The sequence below is a fragment of the Aedes albopictus genome, chromosome 3, assembly GCF_035046485.1.
Source record: "Aedes albopictus strain Foshan chromosome 3, AalbF5, whole genome shotgun sequence".
NCBI classification, from domain to species: Eukaryota; Metazoa; Arthropoda; class Insecta; order Diptera; family Culicidae; genus Aedes; species Aedes albopictus.
Genome location: NC_085138.1, coordinates 179978571 through 179997680, shown reverse-complemented (window position 1 = coordinate 179997680; position 19110 = coordinate 179978571). Strand labels below are relative to the sequence as shown.

At 34.5% G+C, this 19110-nt stretch overlaps 1 protein-coding gene across 20 annotated transcripts in view; it reads left to right on the top strand.

Moving 5' to 3' along the window:
• LOC109415058 (RIMS-binding protein 2) overlaps positions 1–19110 on the top strand; it is a 248204-nt gene that overhangs the window by 102966 nt on the left and 126128 nt on the right. The gene's annotated exons all lie outside the window — the stretch shown is intronic.

Here is a 19110-nt window from a genome sequence, read left to right as displayed (position 1 = left end):
ATGTACTCTAGACTTAGTGTATCGAAAAAACAACCAGTTTTCATTGATGCTATTCGATAATGTGTTAAAATCACCACGTCAAAATTATTTAAATTATAATTTTTGAAGCATATCTGTATCATTACGTCTCGTGTATCATTATCGGGCTTTTACACATTACATTTTACTGATTTCGTCTTATTTACACAACAAACAGTAGAACCCGAAATGTTATTGGGCGCGCTAGTGTAAAACATAGGATCTGAAAATATTTTCTCATACCACCACGTTTTTGATTATTAATGGTTTTATATTTTTCACAGTTCTCTAGAAATCTGGTGCATTTCATGATGTGGGATTTATATTTTTATTGCAACCCTTTGATGAAATATTCCTGTTTGAAGGTTAGTGCAAAATTACCGCACGCACCCTGTATAACCCCTTAAAAATCTAATTGTTTATAAAAAAAAGCTTTTTCTCAAATGCCTTCAAAATAATTACTAAACATTTGGAAAAAAGATAGCTGATTCAAACACCGATTGGCAAAAGCAAAAATAAGAAAGTAAAAAGAAACAAACGAATAAAATCAACGCTCATTTCCACAAACTTGTTTTACAGTTGATTAATTATAATGTTGCCTCGATTTCAATGAGTTTTTCCTAAAAGTTTATTTTCCTTTGATGGCTTCATTTAAATGAAATGAATTATTTGTTGCTTCTTGTGGGGCAATTTTGTCGCCGTGGTATTCGGATTTTACAAAATTATGTTTTTGTAGAAGCCTAGACAATTTCAAACTATTCATTCAATCTGAGCTGTTCAAGCCACCACCACAATCTAGAGATTGCATAACATCTTTCCGCGAACCAAATCAAGGATATCGACCATCTCGTCGAGGAAACATGTGGCGACGATGCGATAGGATAGTGAACGGTTGCTTTCTTCATCTTCATGTCGGCAGCATTTGATTTATTCGCGAAAAACATCTTTCCCAACTGCTGCTGCTGCTGTTGGCACGACTTTGCCTTCTTGAGCTTCACGGCAGCTCATCTCTAGAGCATCCTTTCCAATTTTTTTCCGCACACAAGCACAAGGACCACTTGCGGGCGTACCAAGGGCATCTTGGGACTGGGCGCAGATTTCACCCATTTGCCTAAATGATTTTCCGCTTGAATCCATCCATTCCTAAACGATGACTTTTTCTGGCGGCGTCCCTGACTGTCGCGGCCACTGTCGTCGTTATCTGAATTTGCTGCGATTCAAGCTCCATGGTGAATTACAAAACCAATGTAATAAATAGATGTCCACCATTTAATATGAGACTAAAATACAGTCGCAACGAAAATTTTTTTAAGAAAACTTCAATCTAACAGTTAAGTGCAATAGGTATGCAACGCATTGCCCAATATGCAGTTTCACAAGAATAGATGAAGACCAAAACGATATTCTAAGAGTGCGTAGAATAATTAGTCTTCTTGTTTAATGATCATACATCTTTTCTGTGAAATCTTCAATAATTGCTATTTATTAGCATAAGCTAAGCCAAATGAGATGAAGTACAAAGAAGATATTACCATCTTCCTTGAACGTAAATCAAGAATTTGTCTCATGAGAAACAGGCATCCTCTGAAGTTGGCTTATTAGTTCATTCAAATCCTTTCTAAATTTTGGCAAAACACTGGTGAGGTCAGTTATGTACTACAAGTGAGTCTTGTGGAATTCATGCCATTAAATGATTCAAAATGGAGCTGCCTTATGACAGATTCGGTAAAACACCAGATTAACGGTATATCAAATCAAATAATATAAACAGGTTTTTTTTGGCTTCAGCATTGAGTAACACTTTCCAAGAGCAAAAATCTGAATATAGCTTTTGTGTGTGTGTGTTTTTTTTTTTTGATCGTTGCTCTTCAAGACAAGACCTTCAAAAGAATTGTATTCGTAGTATGTATTCATAGAAGATTTCACGTAACGATCGTACATCAGCATTATTGTTAGACGCCTTTGCCTTAATATGTGCAGCACATATCCACTGCAAACTGGCTTTCAAGGTTTTTGACTTTGCGTCCAAAAATTTGGTGCCACTTTATCTTGCCGTGAGCACACCAGAAGGGCTTGGTCTCATTTCATCAGCAACGATAGCAATAGCAATGACGACGAAGACGACGCGTATCGTTTTTCATTGCCGTTTTTCTTCGTCCGCTTTCCCTCATTTTTCGGCCATCGCCGCCCCATCGTCCGTCGTCCTCATGTTATTACGATCGTCATCGTCTGTCTGTGGCGATGGCAGCCACAGGCAAGAAGTCGGCTTTTTTTGCCACTGCCATCATGTCCGCATCCTATGCCGCCCGCCCTACGGTGAAACTTGTTCCGACCTAGCCACAAGAAATACGAAGGCAAGCAGAAAACTTAATCTCTTCGATCCCCGCATTCGGAGTCGTTCACTTTTCCGGATACCGCATTCGAAGCACTCGGTACGAGCACGGAGACGAAAACCGGTAGGCTTCAACGGTTTGTGGTTAACGCGCGCTGCGGCGGTGAACAATAAAAGAGTAACGACAACCCGAAAGAAGCAGAAAGCTGTCGAAAAGCTATGATGAGATACGAATTGGAGCTTAAACAATACGATGAAAGGGATGCCTTTCCATTTTTACTCCCTCCGCTGATGCGCTGATCAGCACTAGCATACATAATTTTCGCTATTGATTTTAAGGAGGTTGGTCATTTCAAACCATCATTCAGGACTTCAGGACCCGAGCAGAGTCCAACAACAAAATGATAGCAAATCGAAAACTGAATTTGTATTCAGCAGCAAATTGAAATCACATTTTGATATCAGTCTGACTTGAATAATTTTGATTTCAAATTTAGATTTCGTTTTGCTGTCACTTCAAACTATTATAAAAAATAAATTTTTAAGTTATTTTAACATTTTTAGGCAACCTTGTATAATAACTCTAAGGGTATATCATTAGTGTAATTATCTTATGGTATTCAGGATTTCATATCAATCGAAAACCCCATATATTTATCGATTTTTCCATTTTTTCATACTGACAGCAAAAATAGTTATAAATTTGCTATCACTGATAGCAGGAATTGTTTTCAACTTGCTTTTATGGGAACATTTTTCTGCTCTTATTTCTGATGTTTTAACCGTTAAAACGACCAAAACGACAACAACTTGAGTTCTCATAATTTGCAACATCACAACATCAAAATTTGTTTTCAATTTGCTGTCCGACTTTGCTCGGGTAGACGCCCTAACAGCACACGTCCAACGTAAACGGGAAAGATTGGCCTCTTGTTCAAGCAAACTTGATAATATCTTTAAAATCATACTGACTAAACGATTGTTTACCACGTTGGCTATAATTAACCAAATCTGAGTTCATGTATGTAAATCGAATATTTCCGAATAAAGTGAACAATTAAAAAAGTAAGGCCAGTTATGTGCTTAAAACTGTTGGGAACAAGGTGCGTGAATAGTAGTTATTAGATGATATAATTAGCACACAATCGTTTAAAATTCCGTGCACTTCGAGCACTGCACATTGAGCAAAATCAAGCCCAAAGGTGAAAAAAATAATAACTTTCTTAATACATGACCCTATGTGACCATCGATGGCTTATTCAAAAGCAAAATTTCTCAAGAATTTGTTGGTGAATGATTCATGTACGGACAACTACTCTGAGGCGAGTTATGGAGCCCGTTTTACCCCAGTTCCCCCTAAAATTTGAGAATTTCTCTAAAAATATCCTAAATGTATTTTGTGCATAGCGTCATAGACGGGAGGTGGCGGCAGCATATAGTTTTAAAGCTTAGTTTACTCTAATTCCCCTATCAACTTATTTTTTATTGTTTTTAAATTAAATCAACGTTAAATTAAAATTGTTATGCATGATGTGAGTTAATATTGATGAAGAGTCATCCAGTAATATTTCTGCATCCTATAAAATTTGGAAATTTAGAGTACATCAGGGTTAAATTAAAAAAAAAACAATCCAAAAGTATGGATGATCATATAAGCTGATAAATTTTGTGCCGTTAAATCTACTCCCGAGCAGAAGAAAACAACAAGTGAATAACATATCAAGGTATTTATCTTAAATACTACCATACCTTGATATGCCATTCATTAGGTGGTAATAAGAGGCAAAATAACAAAAACGAATACCAAAATTTTGTATAAATAACACCTAGAAAATATCAAGTATTCTCTGACTTGGTTTGATCACCGCGATACTTTATATGCTTAGTTAGATTGGCTATTTTCGGTGAAATGATCAACAAACAGCATTATTTGCGTAACGCGTTTCGGTCTACTACTCTTCGACCATCATCAGACGCCTAAAAAACATTTATTTGTTACAAACATTATTCACTAGAGGTTCCAACCCGGGATATCCCGGGACAAAAAATCCCGGGATCTTGAAAAATTCGGGATTTCCCGAATCCCGGGATAAAATTTTTCACCGTCCCGAAAATCCCGGGATTCCCGGGACACACATTCCTTACATAATTTTTTCGCCTTGATTTGGATTTGGAGAGTCTCTAAAACGTACTCGAATACTCATGATTTTATTTTTTCGAATATCGTCTTCAAAAATCACGAAAATGTTATATAAACCCCTTCAATTGTGTGTTTACGTCAAAATTCGTTGGAATTCGCTGTTTTGATTGCATCAACGAGGCACTTTCCGAAATAGATTTTTCAGTTTTCATGTTGGTAATTTCGAGGGTGCAATAAACCTTTAGGAAGCTCTCCAGCCAATCAGACTCGCTTCGGAAGCATTGAGCAGACGAGATGGTACATTACTGATAAGGAAGGTAGTTTGAGTTCCTTGTATTCCAAACTTAAGAAAAGTAACTCCAAAGTTGGGAACGACCTCTTCGATGCAATCACGAAAAGAATCAGCTAATGACGCCAAACAATAATAATAACAGCGCTGAAGTTCCTTCGAGGTCTTCCGTTGTCAACGCAAGTGCCAGCAGAACTGGAAAGCTTATCGAAAACGCAAATGATTAAACTCAAGATGATCATCAAGGAACTGGGAGTTCCATTGTTGCAAGACAGATTGTTACAAGACTGATGATGATGCTGCCGAATTGAATGCTGGATTGTCCATCATGGATGCGTGAAGAACTGCAATCGGCCATAAAGGAATATGCCTACCCGTCCTAGACTGATCCGGCAATGATTGATTTTTCAAAAGTAATTGCGAAAGAGCTATTACTTTTTGAGCTACATGTTGAGTTAAACCGACATCAACCAACAGCGAGCGTAGCTTTTCGAACTCCGGAAATATATGTTCTAAAAAGCGAACCTTACTGTCTGATGAAATCATTTATATCATTTGCTTCTTGAAGTCGTATTTTCAGAGAAAATTGATAAGACCAATCACTTGATTTGAAGCGTTGATTTTTTATTGATGAATAAACCATATTTCTAACGACAAAATTTCGTTTAAAAGCACATTGAAAAATTTCCCGGGACAAGTAACAAATTTTATCCCGGATCCCGGGACAAGCAAGTTGGCCGGGAAATGGAACCTCTATTATTCACATACAAACAGCCCATTCAACAAACAACACTTACATTCAGCTGATTTACTTCACAATTACGTCAGACGATTAATACTAATTTTTCCTTTGGTCAATTTTCTCTATATATATCCCACTACCCCCCTAATCTACATTACAAGTTTCTCTCTTTCGTCGTCGTCTCCTCTCATGGTTGACGTCATTTCTCATTGTTCCTTTCTCAGTTGCGCCAATAGACCGTTGTAGGTTGAATTGAAATTCCCACACTCACGCTGTAGGTTCACCGTGTGTGCTTCTCCTCGTTTCTTTATGTGGAATACCTCTGCAATACATCTGGTCGCCTGGTCCTGTATGCGATCCAGAATTCGTGTTTTGTTGAAATCGAACACATGTCCTTCCTCCATCATGTGGACTGCTAAGCCAGACTTCGGGTTTTTCTTCCTACAGTCGTTTTGGTGCTCCGCAACCCTCACTTCCAACATCCTCTTCGTTTGCCCTATGTATTCCTTGTTGTCGTCTGTCCCACATGGTATGGAGTACACCACGTTTTTCTGCTTGCTTGGTGGCACAGGATCCTTCATTTTGCTAAAGATCTTCTGTTTCACCTTATTTTGGGGTTTTGAAGCAAGGGTGATATTACTTTTCTTCAAAATTTTCCTCAGTTTCTCACTAAGACAAGGAATGTAGGGCGCAGGAACGTACTTTGGTGGGGGGTCTACTTGGGATTCGGTTTCGAGTGTGTTGTAGTGTTTATGTATCCTTTTCGTTTTTACCATTTGTACAAACCAAGGAGGATAGTTGTTTTTCTCCAGGAGACTTGTGGCTCCTTGGTTTGTACAAATGGTAAAAACGAAAAGGGTACATAAACACTACAACACACTCGAAACCGAATCCCAAGTAGACCCCCCACCAAAGTACGTTCCTGCGCCCTACATTCCTTGTCTTAGTGAGAAACTGAGGAAAATTTTGAAGAAAAGTAATATCACCCTTGCTTCAAAACCCCAAAATAAGGTGAAACAGAAGATCTTCAGCAAAATGAAAGATCCTGTGCCACCAGGCAAGCAGAAAAACGTGGTGTACTCCATACCATGTGGGACAGACGACAACAAGGAATACATAGGGCAAACGAAGAGAATGTTGGAAGTGAGGGTTGCGGAGCACCAAAACGACTGTAGGAAGAGAAACCCGAAGTCTGGCTTAGCAGTCCACATGATGGAGGAAGGACATGTGTTCGACTTCAACAAAACACGAATTCTGGATCGCATACAGGACCAGGCGACCAGATGTATTGCAGAGGTATTCCACATAAAGAAACGAGGAGAAGCACACACGGTGAACCTACAGCGTGAGTGTGGGAATTTCAATTCAACCTACAACGGTCTATTGGCGCAACTGAGAAAGAAACAATGAGAAATGACGTCAACCATGAGAGGAGACGACAACGAAAGAGAGAAACTTGTAATGTAGACTAGGGGGGTAGTGGGATATATATAGAGAAAATTAACCAAAGGAAAAATTAGTATTAATCGTCTGACGTAATTGTGAAGTAAATCAGCTGAATGTAAGTGTTGTTTGTTGAATGGTCTGTTTGTATGTGAATAATGTTTGTAATAATTAAATGTTTTTTAGGCTTCTGATGATGGTCGAAGAGTAGTAGACCGAAACGCGTTACGCAAATAATGCTGTTTGTTGATCATTTCACCGAAAATAGCCAATCTAACTAAGCATATAATATCAAGTATTGTTATTTCAATAATGAATGCATACCTAAAATTTCAAGTGCTGTATTTGTTATTCCAAAGTTATTGAACAACAAACTAATAACATATCTTGTTCTTAAATGTTTCATTTGTTCGATGACTTCATGATGTAATAGCAAATCATGTTATTCGATTACTTTCACTGCTAAACCAACAAATACTACATCAATACCAAACTCTGCTCAAATACCTCCAACTGTTATTATGATGTTCTCATAACATTTCGTAGAATAACGCAGCAATAATAATTTTAGGTATTAGAGCACATGTTATTCTTCGCATAGTATTTGTAAGGTATGCCCTTCTGCTCGGGCTTGTAATCTACCGTTTACTGAAGTAGCCGTTTTCATATAAAAATCAACCTAATTGTCAAAAAATGAATGTCGTTGAATAGCTAGTGGCAACGAGGAATAGCGCATACAATAAAAATGTTCAAAATCATTTTTAAGTTACTATTTTTATAAATGGCTTAATGGCCTCCAACATACTAAAGTGACCGGTAGAATACAAGTAGCCGGTAAATCCACAATAACTTGATTGATCTAGGCTGAGGGTGATAAGTTCAATTTTCGGTTGGTCCGAGAATTTTGCATTTTTTTGTGGCAAATTCCCTTGACATAATGCTAAATGAACGATAGCATTTCCTCAAAATTTATGTGCGTATCAACTAGATTTTTTTGTACACGGATAGTACTAACCGTGTCTCCCTGTGTACAAATTTTAATTTGGATTGGTCAAAAATTGACTTGACTGAGTTATGGCAAAACAACAACCCGTGCCAAAGAAGAATTGGGTATATGCAATGTAGAGTGCAAGACCTTTTGTACAGGGTGTCCGATTTTGCACACATTTTTTTATATTTTATTCAATTTGATACAAATCGAGTTAGTTTTTTGTACACAGTACATACAATAAAGTATCTAGCCGTATACAAAATACCAATTATTATTGTTATTATTATTATTATTATTATTATTAATATTATTATTATTATTATTATTATTATTATTATTATTATTATTATTATTATTATTATTATTATTATTATTATTATTATTATTATTATTATTATTATTATTATTATTATTATTATTATTATTATTATTATTATTATTATTATTATTATTATTATTATTATTATTATTATTATTATTATTATTATTATTATTATTATTATTATTATTATTATTATTATTATTATTATTATTATTATTATTATTATTATTATTATTATTATTATTATTATTATTATTATTATTATTATTATTATTATTATTATTATTATTATTATTATTATTATTATTATTATTATTATTATTATTATTATTATTATTATTATTATTATTATTATTATTATTATTATTATTATTATTATTATTATTATTATTATTATTATTATTATTATTATTATTATTATTATTATTATTATTATTATTATTATTATTATTATTATTATTATTATTATTATTATTATTATTATTATTATTATTATTATTATTATTATTATTATTATTATTATTATTATTATTATTATTATTATTATTATTATTATTATTATTATTATTATTATTATTATTATTATTATTATTATTATTATTATTATTATTATTATTATTATTATTATTATTATTATTATTATTATTATTATTATTATTATTATTATTATTATTATTATTATTATTATTATTATTATTATTATTATTATTATTATTATTATTATTATTATTATTATTATTATTATTATTATTATTATTATTATTATTATTATTATTATTATTATTATTATTATTATTATTATTATTATTATTATTATTATTATTATTATTATTATTATTATTATTATTATTATTATTATTATTATTATTATTATTATTATTATTATTATTATTATTATTATTATTATTATTATTATTATTATTATTATTATTATTATTATTATTATTATTATTATTATTATTATTATTATTATTATTATTATTATTATTATTATTATTATTATTATTATTATTATTATTATTATTATTATTATTATTATTATTATTATTATTATTATTATTATTATTATTATTATTATTATTATTATTATTATTATTATTATTATTATTATTATTATTATTATTATTATTATTATTATTATTATTATTATTATTATTATTATTATTATTATTATTATTATTATTATTATTATTATTATTATTATTATTATTATTATTATTATTATTATTATTATTATTATTATTATTATTATTATTATTATTATTATTATTATTATTATTATTATTATTATTATTATTATTATTATTATTATTATTATTATTATTATTATTATTATTATTATTATTATTATTATTATTATTATTATTATTATTATTATTATTATTATTATTATTATTATTATTATTATTATTATTATTATTATTATTATTATTATTATTATTATTATTATTATTATTATTATTATTATTATTATTATTATTATTATTATTATTATTATTATTATTATTATTATTATTATTATTATTATTATTATTATTATTATTATTATTATTATTATTATTATTATTATTATTATTATTATTATTATTATTATTATTATTATTATTATTATTATTATTATTATTATTATTATTATTATTATTATTATTATTATTATTATTATTATTATTATTATTATTATTATTATTATTATTATTATTATTATTATTATTATTATTATTATTATTATTATTATTATTATTATTATTATTATTACTAGCTGACCCGGCAAACCTTGTATTGCCCATTTTAATTGTGCTGGTGTAGTTTTTTTACAATTATCTACCGCATTTAATATAAATTTTCTTGTGTTGTTTTTTAAATTCTTCGCATCTCATGCATATTTTAGTAATGTCACAGCTTTATTTTTGTAGTTTTGTAGTTGATTTTCCCAACTTTTTGGAGCCACACTGAAGTCGAATTGAAGCGTGCAAAAATTATGCCGATCGTTCTAATATTGCATCAACTACAAAGGGTGTGCAAAGTCAGTTGTATATATAATCGAACGTCGTGTATGTATTACAGAACAAAACTTCTATCAGAACATGCTTTTACCTGAGAAATATACAGTTTGTGTTTGAGTTGTCCGAACAAATTTTAACTATGGTTTCATTTTTGTTAAGTGAATTCCACCCTTTCATAATAGTGTATAATTTGTGGAGATATCTTTGAAGGAATCCTTGGAGGAATCCTTGTATTCTTGGAATAATAAACTCCGGGAGGATGGTTTCCTGAAGAAATTCCTGGATAAATTTGCCGTTGTAATTTCTGAATAATTTACTGAATTAATTTCTGCAAGAATTCCTTGAGGAATTCCTAGAGCGATCCCTAGAGGATTGCCTAGAGAAGCTCCTGAAGGAATGCCTGGAGACATGCCTGTGTGAATTCCTGGAGGAATGTCTAGAGAAATTCCTTGAGAAATCTTCAGAGGAACTCCTGGAGGAATTTCTGGAGGATTTTTTTTTTTGAAGAATCGCTTGAAAACTTTCAGGTAGAATCCCTGAAGAAAGATTTTCTGGAGAAATTCCTCGATGAATCCCTAGTGGAATTTCTACAGAAATTTCATGAGTTATCAATAGAGAAATACCTGGAGGAATCACTGGAGGAATTGTTCGAGGATTCCATGAGAAATCTCCAGAGGAACTCCTGGAGGAATCCCTGCAAAAATTCCATTAGAATTTTCCAGAGGAATTTCTGGAGGAATGAAAAATTCTTGAAGAAATATCTGGATGAATTATTTAAGGAATCATCAAAGGAATTCCTGGAGAAATCTTTGGAAGAATCTTTTTGGGAATCCCTGAAGACATTTCTGATAAATACCTGGACCAATTCCTGAAGGAATGCCGGGAGGAAATACTGTTGGGATTCCTGGAGAGATCCCTTGAAACAATTCCTGGAGAAATCTCTGGAGGAATCCTTGGGGAATAAATTTCTGGAAAAATTCTTTGAGGAAACCCTGGAAGCATTCCCGTATGAATCCCTAGAAAACTCATGGAGGAATTATTGAAGAAATTCTTGAAAGAATTTTAAAAAGGAATCCTTGGAGGATTTTCTGGATCAATTCTTCGGGTAATTCCTGGAGGTATTCTTGGTGGCAATCCTGGATGAAATCCTGAATTCTTGAGGTAAGTTCTGCAGGAATTCCTTAGATTCCTGGTGGAATTCTTGAAGGTATTCCTGGAGAAGTCTCAGAATTGTATCCTGAAGTAATACGTTGATGAATCCCAAGAGGAATCCCTATATGAATCCCTGGAGGAATGCCTAGAGGTATTTCTAAAATAATTCCTGGAGGCATTCCTAAAAGAATTCGTGGTGGAATTTCAATATCAATTCCTAGAGGAACTCCTGGACTGCCTATGATTACATATCAGTCCCATGTTTGCTGGGTTTCCTATTCATATGGGACAATTATGCGATCATAGGCAGTGGAGGAATGCCTGGAAGAGCTCCTGAAGGAATTCCAGTAGACATGCCTGAGAGAATTTCTGGAGAAATCTCTAGAGAAATTCTTCAAGCTATCTATTAAGGAACTCCTAGAGGAATCTCTAGAGAAATTCCTAGAGGAATTTCTAGATGATTTTCTTGAAGAATCACTGGAGAACTTTCAGGAAGAATCCCTGGAGGAATCCTTGGACAAATCCGTTGAAGAATTCCTGGAGGAGTTCCTGGATGAACCCCTTTTAGAATTTCTAGATTAATTTCTTGAGGATATATAGAGGAATACCTGGAGAAATTTCTAGATGAATCTCTGGCGGACTTTATAGAGGAATTCCTGGACGAATCGCTGTATGAATTTTTAGACGAATCTCTAAGGAATTCACAGAGGAATTCTGGAACAACTCCTGGAGGAATTCCTGGAGGAATCTCAAGAAAAGTGCTTAGTCATTTTTAATATAATTTCGAAAGTTGTTCCTGAAAAAATCACAGAAGGAATTCCCGGGTGAATTTCTGAAAAAACCTCATGAAGATTTCCCAAGGGAATCACATGAAAGTTTTCTTTGCGAATTCTTGGAAGAATTTCTGAAGGAATCGCTGGATAAAAAAAATATCTGAAGACATCCATGCCTGCAATAATTTCTAAACGAATAATTGAAGGAACAATTGGATGGACTCCTAACAGAAAACAGAAGTGTTAGGTTAGTGTAAGACAAACCCAGTTAACATCCAACTGACAGTTAAAGGCAATTCCCTCGGAGATTTCTTAGATACGTTGATCAGGATTTCCTCAAAGATTCTGATATGCATACTTTCAGATTCAGATGTTACAACATAGAGGCTTTCATAAGTCTTCTTTTGAGAAGTTATGGATTCCCCAATGAATGTTTCGCTCATTTCTAGGAAATCATTTCCTCAGAAACCTTCCGGTTGGTACCAGCCCTCCATTCGCTTGATCGGCTCTCAAGCAGAAGCTTTCATTGATTTTTTTTAAAGAAAATGTTGCAAGTTAAGGTTAAGTTTGAAAACAACCATTTATAGAAAAGATTTACATAAATCATATTCAAAAAAGGAAAGGTTTCTGTTAAATTCCTCGGTCGGTGGATGCCAGCGCGACCATTCCGCGTCCCGATATCTTCGGAATTGTCCTTACGGGCTTATAGGTTTATACCATGGTGGTAAATTTGGACCGCCTGCATCCTGCAGCGCCGATATATGCCAACCACTATCAATGCTAGCGTACTCCTATTTCGGGAATATTCTCATTTCACGCGCATCGTAACCTCACCTCCCACAACGTTCGTAGACCTAAGCGGAAAAATTGTGTCTTACCAACTCTTACTGACTGCCTTAGCTTGAAAAATCCTTGGAAAATTCATGTTGAATCCCTAGTTCTCCTTCAGAGGTAATCCGCTCTATAGATTATAATCTGGTAATCCAGTAATCCAGAGGTGATGGTTCCGATGCCAAAATAGCCCAACACGATCACATAGTTGACATATCTGTTCGCTTAATTGTTCTTCCCGGCAAACGTCGTACTGCCTGCCTACTGTGTTTTTTGACATGCAGCTCCGTAGAGATGTTCCCCGCAAAGTCATCTGTATGGGAGCCCCCCGTTCCAGAGACCGGAGAGGTCTCGAACCAAGCTAAGAACCTTCCCCGGCCTCAAACATACCCACATACAAAATTTCACACCGATCGGTTCAGTAGTTTCCGAATGCATAGCGGTCAGACAGACAGACAGACAGACAGACAGACAGACAGACAGACAGACGGAAATCCATTTTTATATATATAGATTATTATTATTATTATTATTATTATTATTATTATTATTATTATTATTATTATTATTATTATTATTATTATTATTATTATTATTATTATTATTATTATCTTTATTTACGAGATTTTCGGCCCTGGGCTGGTTCATCTTGGACAAAATATCAAGTCAATACAAACATCTTGAGGAATTTATATCTGACCTGGAGTTTTGTTATTTGTCCAATTGATTAATAACGAAACTTTTGTTTTGTATTTGTTTGTATTCTTTGTTTTGGAAGCAGGCGAAAGACTGCATAAGCGACAAAAGTTTGTTCGAGAACATCTGGTAAGGAAATCGTCCCCAGAGCAAAATTTGTGACAGATAGGGAATCGCGCCTCTTGGGCGGTGGCTTCTATATTCGTCTGTTTTCCACTATAACTCAGTCAAAGTTGAACTAATTGACACAATTTTTGGAATGTGGTGAGATAGGTATAGTATCTACCCGTGTACAACATTTCAAGTCAATTGGTTCAAAATTGACTGAGTTATAGTGGAAAACAGACGAATATAGAAGCCACCGCCCAAGTGGCGCGATACCCTACTTGGTCTGACACAAAACTATCATAATTCGCAACTATACTGCACACGGTGGTATGTCTTTACAAAAACGATGAAACTGTACTACCGTCACAAACGCACATTGGTCGGGCTCCATACAAAGGGGCGTCCAAAAAATCGAATTTGATATTTTTAAACTTTATTTTGCCTTATAACAAAGTTAACATACGCTCCAACTTGTGACGTAGTTGGGGGGGCAAGGCCTCCCAAAACCAAATGAGTACGATCAAAATCAATGCTGTTCGCCAAATTAGGCATATTCACGTGGAAAATAGAACATTTAGCCCAAGAAAGTTGAGTTTTGTTCAATTTTGGAGAGCTTTGCTCCCCCAACTACTTAACAAGTTGGTACGTATGAAAGTTATTGATCGTACTTTTATGATCCTTGATTAAAAACATGCCAGCTTTTGAATTTCAATGACATTTTCACTGCCAATGGGATCTGAGCCATAAAGTTAAAAAAATAATCATTCGAAAAAAGTAAGATACATATTAATATTTGGGGGCGTCCATAAATGACGTAGCTTTTTTTAAGCGATTTTTACTACCCCCCTCCCCCCTCGTAGCATTTCATCACAAATTTGGATACCCCCCCTTATAAATGACGTAGCTAGTTAAACACCCCCCCCCCCTGAACAAAATTTTCATTTCTAATTGCAAGTAACGCAAACAAAAACTAAAAACTTAGTTCTGATTTCAATCATATGTTGTATGTTTAACGAATATTATATTGTTCATGCAGTTGAAAATCGGAATTTTTGACACGCGAAAATCGATGTTTCTCTTAAACCGTGTGTCGGACGTATGTTGTGCACAGTGCGCTGGATAGAGGGTCAGGTCCGCTGTTCAGCGCACTACGTCCGACGTTAGGTTTCACGAATGGATTTTCAGGAAATTCGATTGTCGGGTGTGGGGAAACTTCGGGTTTCAACCGCGACGACAATAAGAAACAATAGCAAGAAAACATTGCCGACTGTGGAGTGGATCTGGTGTGATGGTTAAAGCACGTGACTATCACGCCGAGGACTTGGGATCGATGCTCCCAATACAGTTCAATACCATATTAGTCTAGGAGCTCTTCCGAAGATATTAGTTTGCTCAGTAATGAATCTGTTAGGAATATCAATTTTGTTTCAGTTGAATAAAATTCACCATGACATTTGAAGGACTTGAAGGAGTTTCTTCTAAAATTCTTTCAGCAGTTCATTCTGGAATTTCTCAAGGAGTTTCTTCTGGGATTCCCATGTTTTGAAAATTCCGGGTGCGAGCGTAGCGCATAGCTCCCGGGGAGCTCGTCTCATGCGCTGCGTGAGCTGTTGGTATCTAAGGTGAAAAACAACATCTTGGTAACGAAGAACCTCAACATCTTTATTCCGTACCCAACACAAGTGTCTGATTGGTCTATGCGATATGACTAGGGACTCTCAATGCAAAGGTTAAGGTTTCAAGTCTCGTTCGTTTAGGAAATTTTTGTCGTAAAATTTTCTAATTTAATCAGCGCATGAGACGAAGTTCATGAGACACATCTTGAGAAAAATGAGGCGCACAACTTTCAGTCTCAAAATGTACTGTGTTCCTGGGAGCTTGCTTACAATGCGGCTCCTGTACATGAGACTACAGCACGTGTACTTCAACTCTGCTTCAGAGGTTACTTCGGAGATCCCTCCAAGAACTCCTTCCGGAGTCCTTCTTAGATTACACCAAAAGTTCTTTTTGGGACTTCTCCGGGATTTTTTTTTCTTCTGAAATTCTTCTGGAAGTTCCTTGAGAGACTCCTTTTGAGGTTTCTCCAAATTCTTTTGGGATGTTTTAGAAGCTTTTTCTGGGATTCCTAGTAGGAATTCCTATGAATATGTTATCCTTCTACTGTTGGGGAAACCTATAAAGAACACTATGAGAAATTTCTTATAAAGCTGCTAAGAAATTGTTGGAGGAATTCTTCAAGGAAGTCCTGTAGAAACTATACAAGGAACTCCTAGAATAATACCATGATGCCAAAAACAACCTTAGCGGCGTGCAGTACCTTATAGCAAACAGCAAACTATTGGTCGTAAGAAGTATTTGAGCGAAATTGATTTTCATGCACATTATTCTTTCATTATTCATTATTTATTACGCAGGATTTCAAAACCATTTTCTCAGATACAGTTGTTGCGTCCGATAGCTGCATGTCTTATAAGAGAAAGTCAGCATTTATGTCCATTATTTGTTATTCACATTAATGTGATGGAATAAAAAGAACATGCAATATATTTTTTTGTATTTCCTGGATAATGATACGCAATAATGCAAGTAAAACTTTTATTAATTACGAAATACTTTTTTTTTCAATGAGCTTAGAATGCTACGTAGCATATCATAAATCCCTACCCCCCTATCGTCACACTTCGTCACAAAATCACAAACACCCCCCTCCCCCCCAAAAAGCTACGTCATTTATGGACGACCCCTTTTGAGAATGGAATATATGTTTCATGTTATCCATATCCATGAATTTGAAAGCATGTTGTTGGACAGTTTGTATGCACGGTACAAATTCATTAGTCACAAAACTTTACAAATCTCATATATTGTACTTTGGGAATTTTGGTAATTTTTAAGTTGAAAAACGATTCGTGTCGTCACTTGTCGCCGCAATTTCAACAACGTTTAAATATCTTGGAAAAAAAATGCTGTTTTTGAAAGAACATTCAATAATTTTTTGAATTAGGGTTAAAAAACTGCGATGAGTTTGACCATTTTCAAGTTTAAGCTTGTTAAGGCAATAATAGTCAAAATCAATTTGTTTCGTCAATTATGGTTCTCTATCACCCTCTAAAAAGTTTGCACTCAGGAACCTAACACCCTGTATGTATAATCATTAAAATCATAACAAAAAGCGTCAAGTAACAGAAATTATTTTATTTTAGGGGGAATCAGGGTAAAGCGGGTTCTATAACTCGCATCATAGTAGTTGCCCGTAGGGGAACAAAGCCCAAATGCCAAGATGGTGTAAAATGGCCCAACTCATGAAATCATTCCTGAATGGAATTTGATCATTACTATAGGTGAATGGTGTCAAGATATGTTTGCACCGAACATTCTTCTAGAAGGTAGGCCACCAAATCCACGGAAATTCTTTTGATTTCCCAATGAAACTTGGTAACTTCCGGTTTTTCGTGCTTGCAATTAAGGTTTTCTGGTGATTTTATTACCAGCCAAGTGTATCCAACGAGATTGAGGCACACATGGAGGCGCATGGCTGTTGATGTCTACGATTTCCATGTTAGGGGTCATTCAAATATTACGACCATCGTTTTTCGGGGAAGAGGGTCACACTCCATTTATCGAGTATACGAAAAAAAAGTGAGGCATTGGGGGGAAAAGGAGTCGGAAATGTCCGAAAACTGAGGAACGTAATACTTAAATGTTTTCATGAAGTGGCATCTTACCCCATGACAGATGGTCGTTTCGCATCACTTCCGTTTTTAAAATCGCTAAAAATCAATCAATGACCCTACATGAATCATCCACCAACCAATTCTTAAAAAAAATTGCTTTCGAATAAGCCATCGATGGTCACATAGGGTCTTGTATTAATAAAGTTATCATTTTTTCCACCTTTGGGCTTGATTTTGCCCAATGTGTACTGGTGTAGTCCTGTGTCACGCAAAAATAACTGGGTTTACTGAATTTCAAGACAAATCTCCCCAAGTAACCAAAAGTTCAGATAAAAGAGTACTTTATAAGCTAAGAAGCTTGTTCGAGGTTGCTCATTAGCCTTCTAAGCAGCTTCATTTTTAGGTAGTTTTGAAACTTGAAAGTTCACATAAGCACGCTGGTTAGCCTTCTAAACAGCTTCTGACAAAACTTTGACAAAATTCATGTAGAAACAAAAATGTGTTTTCCAGAATCACAACCCCACCTGTGTTTTTGATGAGTTTGTAGTAATTCAATGCCTGGAAATTGCTTCTGATAATTATATTTTCACACATTTCACTGCTATGTAGATTTAAACTGGATCCTCCTGCGTGGTTACCTGCCGACTTACCGCTGCGCTGCTGAAGACACTTGACAAAGTCAAGCTAACTTCACTATGTACAGTACAAATGTGCAAAACTAGCTGTCGACAGAAAATCGGTTCAAGTCAGACTTTACCTGCTCTTCACTCAATCGCAACTGTAGTACTCTGGAAAAGCGTAGGGTTCTCACACAGCGACTATCGGTTCGAATCCGATGGGTGGCACTTTTTTTTCTCCTCAAGCCTAGTATTCATTGAATTGATAAATTCATATTTGTCTTTTATTCGTGTATGCTTAAACAGTTGTTTTCTGTAAAAGAAATAAATTCAATCTTCATTGAAACACAATGCTACTGAACTCAACTTCTATGAGCTTGAAAGTTCCGACAAAGTTCCGAGTAGCATCTTAAGCAGCTTTAAAGTTCCGCGAAGTTCAGATAAAGTTCCGAACGGAACTTTCTGGCTGCCTAAGAGGCTAACAATGAGCCTTGCCGGAGCTTATGGCCGAAGTTCCAGCAAGGCTCATCGTTAGCCTCTTAAGCAGCCAGAAAGTTCCATTTGGAACTTTATCTGAACTTCGCGGAACTTGAAAGTGCATTTTGTCATGGGAAGCGGAACTTTTGGTTACTTGGGTCTGGTAATGCAACTAAATTTCACAGCAATACCACATGATGACAGATTTTGGGCTACTGAATCCGAATCCGGACTCAGATTTGCTCCAATACGTCACAATTTTGAGATATATTTCAATTTCCACCACAGAGAAATAATTATGCACTGAAACTCCATCAGTACCAGAGACTATCTTCCCTGAACATGCGTTACAATTGAAGCATAATGATACAGTATATAGATATTCTAAACCAAACTGCAGCATGTATTGTAGGCCAATTGAAATGACCTACTATCACAGTATCAATAATTTGGAATGGGGTTTTCTCTTGCAGCTATTTATAAACTCATCAAACAGATTGGG